This window comes from Miscanthus floridulus, chromosome 19 (genome assembly GCF_019320115.1).
Source record: "Miscanthus floridulus cultivar M001 chromosome 19, ASM1932011v1, whole genome shotgun sequence".
Taxonomy (NCBI): domain Eukaryota; kingdom Viridiplantae; phylum Streptophyta; class Magnoliopsida; order Poales; family Poaceae; genus Miscanthus; species Miscanthus floridulus.
The window spans coordinates 83,183,366-83,192,701 of NC_089598.1; the positions used below are offsets into that span (position 1 = coordinate 83,183,366).

The 9,336-nt window shown below is 46.7% G+C and overlaps 1 long non-coding RNA gene across 3 annotated transcripts; it reads left to right on the top strand.

The window, feature by feature from the left end:
* The first annotated feature begins 637 nt into the window (after positions 1 to 637).
* LOC136529344 (uncharacterized) lies at positions 638 to 5,986 on the top strand. 3 transcript variants are annotated; one of them, XR_010777263.1, is made up of 6 exons: positions 638 to 1,165; positions 2,608 to 2,724; positions 2,903 to 2,977; positions 3,426 to 3,494; positions 5,546 to 5,624; positions 5,706 to 5,986. It is a non-coding gene; the product is annotated as an uncharacterized lncRNA (long non-coding RNA). The 3 variants fall into 3 exon arrangements; XR_010777262.1 differs by having other exon boundaries at positions 639 to 1,165; positions 2,608 to 2,695; XR_010777261.1 differs by lacking the exon at positions 2,608 to 2,724 and having other exon boundaries at positions 641 to 1,165.
* Positions 5,987 to 9,336: the final 3,350 nt, after the last annotated feature.

Consider the following 9,336-nt stretch of genomic DNA (forward strand, 5'->3'; position numbering starts at 1 on the left):
ATGTTTATATTCCGCTGTTAAATTAAATTATTCATAACTCTGATAACATGTTTATATTTCGCTATTAAAAATAATAAATATTATATTCTACTGTTGTATTAAAAGTAATGTAAGAAATGGTTAATAATGATGTAAGCTTTATTCTCTCATTTGTGCTCCTGATGGGAAAATATGGATTTTCGGGTTCTCCCCTGGAGTGTGCCCGACAGAACCGCGTAATTTGGTGCCCTCCCTTAAGTACTTAGTGTCTAATGGAATACGAGTACTCCTGAAAGATATTAGATTAAGCGGTTCTGCCATGTTCAGGCAGCTAAGCGTGAAAACCAGCTTCTACCACATTTAGGCAGATACATAACAAAATGGATGAAAAAAAGCTTTTAAATACATAACAAAATAGATAAATAAAAAAACTCAAAATAATTTATAGTTTGAAACGGAGGGAGTACTTATTTGATGAGGAATAAATATTCAAGGTAGATAGATCACACACGAGCACGATTATCCAAAAATCATATCTCTGCTACTTAAAAAGCCTCGGATGTTATCGTCACCGTAATTAGTCGGCCTGCCCCTCCTAATCACGCCCACTCGGAAAAAAAAAACGGACCCTCGCACGGCCTCCATCCAATAGAAAAAAAAAACGGACCCCTCCTGTATCGCCTGCGACCCGGCTCACCCGCTCTCACGGAGTCACGGCTCCCCACGATCCCACGCCGGTCGTCTTCCTCTTCTTCCAAGACGCGCTGGACCATGACCACGACGGGGTGAATTCCGTGCTTCGGCCCTCCGCCTCTTCCTCCTCCGCTGCGTGTCCGACGGGGAGCCGACCACCACATCGCCAGCACCGACGCGAGCACCGACGCCAGCCCCAAGCGCGGGCGCCGTCGTCCTCGTCCGCCGCCCCGACGTCGCCCTCAACCGCCAGGGTCCGCCACGACGCCGCCCCGGCCTCCTCGACCTGCCCTGCCACCTCCACGTCCTCCAACTGACGTCGACGACGCGCCCGCCCCCATCGCCGAGCACCCAGCCACCTCCCCGACCTCCCACTGACGCCGCCGACGCCAGGCGCTCAGCTGTCCGCCGCCGCCGCCGCCGCCGCTGCCGCACGCCAGGCGCTCGAGTCTTTGTTAGTCTGTTCGCCAGATCTTCGACGAGCAACCAACAGGTATGCGCACACCTTCTCTTTCCTTCATGGAGTGTGAATTTGTAATCCGGTCTGGTCTAATTAATTACATGTGCTACTAACTTTGAACGCTTTCAAAGATTATCATCCGTACATGTGCATACCCAATATCCTTTAGTGGATCCGTGCGCGCGGTTAGGTGTGGTTTGATCTGCTTTGATTTGATCTGCCTTTGTCCTGTCTGCACTGAGTCTAGCCATTTGCTGCTAAACTTCAATCAGTGGATTACAGGCTAATTTTTATTTAGCAATCTCCTTTGCATCTGAAGACTTGAATTCAAGCCAATATAAGGCAAAGCATCACAGTTGTTGATCTCATATTCATAGAGGTGCCATTCCTAGCTGTTGGACGGCTGTGGATCCATGTAATATAAGGCAAAAGCTTCATACACAGGGCTTTATTTAGTCAAAAAATCGGTATTGCTCCTGCTCTCAGCTTAGGAATGAAGGGGGCTTCCTGAAGAACTTACTTCTATGCGCATTATTCAGTCACAGGAAATTTAGCTTTGACAAGCATGTGGTTTAGTCCCTAGCAAATTAGATTTTTTTTAGAAAATAATCTTAATTATAATTTTGTTATGACACAATTTGATTATTACTGGTTCTTTATCTAAAAAATGCTGCTGAATTCATTTTTGAGATCTGTGCAATGGCTGCTTTAGTATTGGCACAAACTGAATTAAATTTTCCTAATAGCAAACCATCTGTTAGTCTTGGCAAAAATGCTGCTGAATTCATTTCCGGGATCTGTACAATGGCTGCTTTAGTATTGTTACAAACTGAATTAAATTTTCCTAATAGCAAACCATCTGTTAGTCTTGGCTAGACAGGCTTTTTAGATATAAGTGGATAATGAATTGTTCAGGCATGATCTGCAAGTTTGTGCTGGCCGTTTTGTCATGAAATGTGCAATGTTCATTGATAGCGTGAGACTGAGCCATGTCCATCAAGCTATGGCTGAGCCATACGGACAAACTCCTGGAAAACTTTCATCCTCTTGCTATCCTCTCTCTTTATACCTGCTAATGAACAATCACTCATATCAGATTTGACAAGCTGGGAGGCAGCATATTAGTGAAATTCTCAGAACTATACCATCTATGCAAGGCTTTGGCTGTCAGTAACCTACTTTCTCTTGGCCTGGACATGGACGTAGTCACTGGTTTCACATTCTTCCCCTTGCCCCACTCTTGGCGCAAAACTGTTCGTGTGATTCCTGTTCATTCAGGATAATGTCTCTTCACCCATCCACTCATATTATACACTTCTGTCGAGAGCGCCATCAAGTAGCTTCGTTTCTGCATTCAGCTGCAAGTCTTACTGTAAAGAAGAATAAATTGGAAGCCTTGTTGCTCTTGCTGCAACAACGGCCATTCCCTGCAATAAAAAGTAATTAATCATTTAACATTGCAACTCAATTTTCAGGCAGAAAAAGCAGGATAGCAAAAAGCAAGGATTGAGCCGCAGCCCACTTGGTCAGCCTTGTTGCTACTTTACATTACATTTGAGGGAGGCACGTCATGTTTTTTCCAGTGCCTTAATGTATATACTTTCATTTGCCTCTTATGATCATATTTACAACTGCCTACTTGGGACCTTACTAGAGTGAAAAAATAGAAATAAGATCATTTTATCTGTTTGTGCTCCTTTGTCAGATGTTTTGCGCTTTCCATAATAATAGATTGTTTCTTCATCGCACCACTAACATGTGCTTTTGCAGCAACTTTTGGGTGTGCCTACAGTGCTTCAGTCCTACGACTTGTCTGGTTTTACATGTTACCACCCACTGCCAGAGGTAAAAAAACACATATTTGTACATGTGACCATACAAATGATTAAGAACATTCAATAGCCTACTGTGCTGTTTTTGCGGTTTGGATTTTAAGATTAGCACACTGCCTATTTCATTTGCTGTAATTGTTGTTTTGGTCATCATCCCAACACTTCAACAGGAGTACGATACTTAGGTTTTGGAATATGTTATTATGAGATTTATCGTGCGGTGTTTTATGTATCTGGAACTCTCGCTTGTTAAGTACATATCTACATTTACTTTATACAGAGATAGTATGCTCCTTGGTTATTTAGTACTGGCAATCTCAGTCATTCTGCATGGGAGTTCTCATTTAATAGATTGCTAGCTAACTTATATCAGGCACCTAGAAAGAAACAGCTTCACAACCAGTAGCTGGAGCCACAAGATATGAACTACTCTGAAATTGTCAATTGCCTTTGCTGTTCAGGTTAGGCAACTCCTGCGTTGACCTCTCAAGATATCATTCGAAAAATCAAGCACATCCATCCATTTGCAGGTACACATCCTAATTCTGTTCAGTGCCAAACTTTTTGCTGTCTATCAATAGGTTGTTACTCAGTGATTTTGTTTTTTCGACTCTGATGATAAGTTTGTGTGCTTAGAAAGAATTTGCATTCTGAGGTATATGAAGAATATAAAATATGTGCACCCTGAGGTTTTCAGCATAATAAAGAGCCTACCTATTGGATTGTTCTTCTGCGTTTCTATCCCAACAGATATGGATTTGCCCTTCCTAGATTCCATTTCCGATCTAGAGATTGTAAATGGTGCACTTCCTCATAGTAACCACACAAAAAACATTCCTCAGTCCTACTTGTTGTGTAGCCCTGCCGCTTGGTTGGAGCTGCTACTGTAGTCTATACAGTTAGGAACTCTGGTGACTGAAAAAGAGCAGCTAGCCACCTGTTAAACAGAACAAAAAAAAATTGTAGTTAGACAAGTGAGAGTTGGCCTTGAGGAAGCACTGAACTGTCCAGCAAAGTACAGTGAATCCCCTCTGTCAACTTGTCACAAGGGAAAGTTCATCTCCAAATGTTTGCCTCATAGAACCATCTAGCATGGATATGTAGTCTGCAACTGTAGTAAATATGCAAACCTGAATAGCAAGCCTCAACCTGCTAACTATTTAGTACAGAGCCTACTGCTAATTGCAGAAAACATAACCTGGAAGCAATGAACTGTAGCAATTGAAAAATAGCACAAGAACATACTGCTACTCGGTGAAAACTCTAAACCAGAAAATCATGGTTACTCGGAGCTGGAAAAAGTACATAGCCTACTAGAAGGAAATGCATAGGATGCAACCAATCTTCTTTTTTACCAATTTTTCCTTGCAACAGCACTTTCAGGTTTGCTTCCTATGAGCAATTCCTGGTTAACTTGCACTTGGAACCACCACATAATTTCCAGACAAAATGCTATATTTTCTGATAGGTCGAGTGTTTCAAATTCAAACTTCCTTTCTTTCTACCAAGTTGGTTGTGATTTGCCCTTCCTAGATTCCATTTCCGATCTAGAGATTGTAAATGGTCCACTTCCTCTGTGTAACCACCCAAAAAACATTCCTCGGTCCTACTCATTGTGTAGTCCTGCTGCTTGGTGGCATTATTTGCTAGGCCAACATATAGCACTAACTTGCCTTTTTGTTTCAAACTTAATGGTTACTGTATGACTCCTAGGCATCAGGGTTAATTCAATGGAAAATAGTGGCTCACCAACACCATATGAAAAGGTGTATAGTAACATGCCTAGGGAGACACACATGCTAAAACCTGTCCCAGATTGCCACCACTGCGGTGCGAAGAGGTTTCCAAAAGAACCTCCTGGGTTCTGTTGCCGCAGCGGAAAGGTCGAGCTGAATGCGCCAGTCATACCAGACCAGCTCATGAGGCTTTGGACGAGTTTCGATGCGGACGCTAGGCACTTTCGTAACAATATCAGTTTTTCAATGGCCACTTCTCTTTCACTTCCCTCTACTGTCGCCTCGACTTTGCTACTGCTAACATCAGAAACAGCGGCATATATACCTTCCGTGCACATGACATGATCTATCACAACATAAGGTCATTTGGGAGAGAAGATGGTAACGTTGTTTCTCTTCTTCTGTTCCTTACATCTTTTGTCTAAATACCATATTACTAAGATGCCTCTTTTCAATTCTAGATTCTTAAATACCATATTACTAAGATGCCCCTTTTCAATTCCAAATTCTTATGCCACTTCAAACGTCTACAGGCGCTATTTTTAATCTGTTTGTTCTAGACATTTCTAGAAGAACTCTCTACGTAGTAGACCAAACTCCTAAAGGTGATCTTTACAAGATTCAACCACTAAAAAAATATACAACCAAAATTCAACGAGTTTCCACTGTCCTAAATAAAGTCATGAAAGTATCATGCCCTTGGTGGCAAGATGATTTAATCCTATTTGACCATAGAGTTGCAAAAGTCGGCCAATTTGAGCTAAATGGGTAACTACTTTTACAATGGAAACTCCTTTTATATTCTACTATATATATACAATAGTAACAATTTAATGCTTCCTCAGGGACTTATCTGGTTATAATGTTCTACTTGTCATGCGTGCATGGAATGGCAAAAGGATAGAAACATCCATTTGCAATAATGTGAGTATTATCCTTTGTATATAATTTTCTTTTTTTCACCTACATACATTTTAACTATATATGTGTATAAAAATCTGGCAGGATAACTACGAAGTGAGGAAGCACATCTCGCTACACCTACTCACATACACGGGGAACCAAAACGCAGCCAACATACCTGAAGGTGTACGACATTATCTTTAACGTTATATTAGTCTCACAAACAAAAAAAAACAATGAATTGTTGCTTATTTTTCCTCTGTCTGGGTGAAGTTAATAACATCGTACTGGTTTCTTTATTTTAAATAAATTAGTTTGAATTATGTGTTTTAATGTTAATTATTTGTGATGACATATGATTCTACATATATTTTACTTGAGCTTTTTACGCCAGTGCCATTAAAAAAGATGGCCTAATCGTCAATGCCCCTACAAAGTTGGGTCTATCACTGCCGTCCCTGGGTTTGGAAACTTCTTTCGCCCAAGCCATTCCGTCGCCTCTCCGCTTGTTTTTCCCCGTTTGGAAGGCCTGACATGTGGGGTCGGGCATGGGAAATGACCCAGTTGCCCATGGGTATAGAGATAAAACAGGTCTCCGTGTTGACCGGTATTGACCGCTCTCACTCTCCTCATCTCGTTCGATTCCTCCTCTGTCAGCCGCTGGGCGCTGGCCGACACCAGCAGTGTGCTTCCGGGTGCGGAAGGCACCTGGAGCAGCTCCTGGAACTTGTCGAGGAATGCACTCCACTCTTTAGGGCTCATGTCCGACAGCTTCACAAAACTGGCGCTGGGCGGGAGCAGCTCATTGGCGCTCCTGCTCCCGGACTGATGCTCACTAGCTTTGCCACTGTAGTTAGTTCTACCTGTCACTTTACCCTTCGGAACTCCTCTACGGTAGGGTTTAGATTTCCCAATGAAGCCAAGCCCCTTCATGGACGACGACAGCTTGGAGATAGAAGGAATCTTCTGGGGCAATGCACTGGTCAAGATGTCATCATCCTCGTCCTCCTCAGTCTCATCTTCGTCCTCCTCATCACACTCATCTAGCTTGGATAGTGGATTCCTGGAACTTGCCTTCATGCTGCCAAACTTGCAGAAAGCTGGTGGTTCAAAGGAATCTTCTGGGGCAAAGCACTGCAGATACAGGGAAGCTTGAGGTCCCGTGGTCACTGGCATCAAAATCATGAGGAATGAACTCCTGCAGTGATGCAATCTTGCTTACAGCCTCTGATTTGTTGCAGAATACTTTACTTTTGCAGCCAACACAGTCATTCACATTGAAGATGGTGTGTGTTATCTTGACAAGCATGGTGGGAGGAACATTTGCAAAGTGATCATAGTCGAGGAGGTAAGCAGCAACCTCTCTGAAGCCTGTCTCACCGACCCGCACAGATCTTTTCAGGCCTGGCTGTCCCAGAGCCTTCCTCACAAAACCTTTTGGATTGTTTGGGGCAAATGGTTCCTCGTCAGTTGGCTTGACAATTGCAACACACTCTCTCCAAATGTTCTTGAAGATGGTGCGCGAGAAGTCGGAGATGCCGTGCTTCACCAGCCACGCGGCGTACCAGAGCCCCAGCGCGTAGGACGCGTACAGCAGGAACTGCGCCACGCCGTAGCCGCTCCCGGCGATCTGCCCCTTCCAGAAGCAGCGCCGGAGCGAGCCGCTCAGGTTGGCCTCGAAGAGCCACGTGATCTTGCGCTCCGCGTTGAACGCCGCCACGGTGCGCAGGTTGGCGACGGCCTCGCCCGCGATCTGCGTGGCCCTGGCGTGCGCGGCCTCCAGGTCGCCCGAGAAGCCCTTCATGAACATCTTCTGCAGGACGGTGGCGCCGACGACGAGCGGGAAGATGGCGAGGAGCACGAGCTCGAGGCGCCACTGGAGAACGAAGCCCGCGGTGTAGGCGACGAGCGTGAGCGCCGAGTTCTGGACGATGACGGAGATGCGGTCCCCGATGGTGGAGCGCACGTTCTGGGCGTCGAGCGCGAGCCTGGCGGCGACACGCGCGCTGGCGTTCTCGTCGGCGTCGAACCAGGCGATCTCGTTGCGGAGCACGGCGGCGAACATCTTCTCGCGCACACGCTTGGCGATCTAGTACACGCTGAGCACAGCGCTGAGGATGTAGGCGAAGATGGCGCTGCTGCGGCGGGCGTTGATGAGCGCCGCCTCGTGCGCCTGCTCCTGCTCCTGCATGCGGATGAGCTTGGCGTAGGTGCCGTTCTCGCCCTTGGCCATGAGCTCGTCGTGCGTGCCCATCTCGGAGACAGCGCCGCCCTGCAGCACGGCCACGACGTCGGCCTTGCGGATGGTGGAGAGCCTGTGCGCGATCACCAGGGTGGTGCGCCCGATCATGAAGCGGTCCAGCGCCTCCTGCACGAGCTTCGCCGACTCGAGTCGAGCGCGCTGGTGGCCTCGTCAAGCAGCAGGATGCCGGGGTTCTTGAGCATGGCGCGGGCGATGGCGCCAAGAGGCTAGGTCCTGGGAGTGGCATAGAAGAAACACACAAGTTTTCAGTCATCCTCTTACTCCCCAGTGGCATTCAAGTCTTTTTCCACTTCCGTTACCCACTATTAGTAGCTACAATGGACGGAATGGCTTGGGCGAAAGAAGTTTTCAAACCCAGGGGCGGCAGCGATAGACCCAACTTTGCAGGGGCATTGACGATTAGGCTATCTTTTTTAATGGCACCGACGTAAAAGGCCCATTTTACTTATGTGGTTGTATGTCATGAGATGTTTTACTCGTAGCAAGGCACGGGCACTCAACTAGAGTAAATAAATAGATTATTGATCCCCTCTGCTTCTGCACTAGTCCACCGTCTCGTTCTCGTCGTCGGTGACCTCGTTCTCGTCTACCGCATAGCCCAGTTCCAAGTACTGGTTGATGATGGCCTGGTCGTACTCCAAGATCTTGTTATCAATAGCCATACTAATGACATGAATGTCGCGATCTCTCTGGTGATATGTGGCCAGCACATCGTCAGGGATGATATCGATGGGCTTAGAGATCCTTGTCATCAACAAGTCGATGATCGCCTGCGGAAACATCTGCTTGACCACTTTCTTCCTCTTCTTCTTCTTCCCCTCAGTCCCGGCCGGCTTGGCTTCCTCATACATGTGTCTCCTCGCCCGCATGAGATCCTGCACCTCCTTCTTCTTCATCCTGATGATCTCAGCCGTCGCCGCCAGCGCGCTCTCCTCCTTCCCGTTCAGGTTCAGGTCACAGGCACCGGCCGCCTCCGCCGTGCGCTTCCCTGCCCGGATGAGATCCGGCGCCTCCTCTTCCTCCTTCGTCGTCCCGAGGATCTCAGCCGGCGTCGGTCTGCTCCTTCCCGTTCAGGTCACAGGCGCCGGTCTCCGACGCGCTCGACTGCTTCCTCTTGAGGCTACGGTCGTCACCGCCCGCCATTGCCTGCGGTCGAGCCCTAACCTCTCGCTCTCCAAAACACACGCTCAAGATTTGGATCGAGACTTGCGAGGATGCGGCAGCTGTTTTTGGCTTGGGCCTGTACAACGCAACGCACACACGTGGCAGGGCATTTTATGAGCAGTTCATCGTTTTCTAGAAACGGAATATGAAATTCCATTAAACCAAGGTCACAGCGACATCACTGCCTGGAGCTCGTCCGGTGTGTCATCCCACACCAGATTAGTGTTTATAGGACAATTACAACCTTTTGACGCCAAGGCATGAGCTACTTTATTATAATCACGAGGGGACAATTTAACTGAGAAA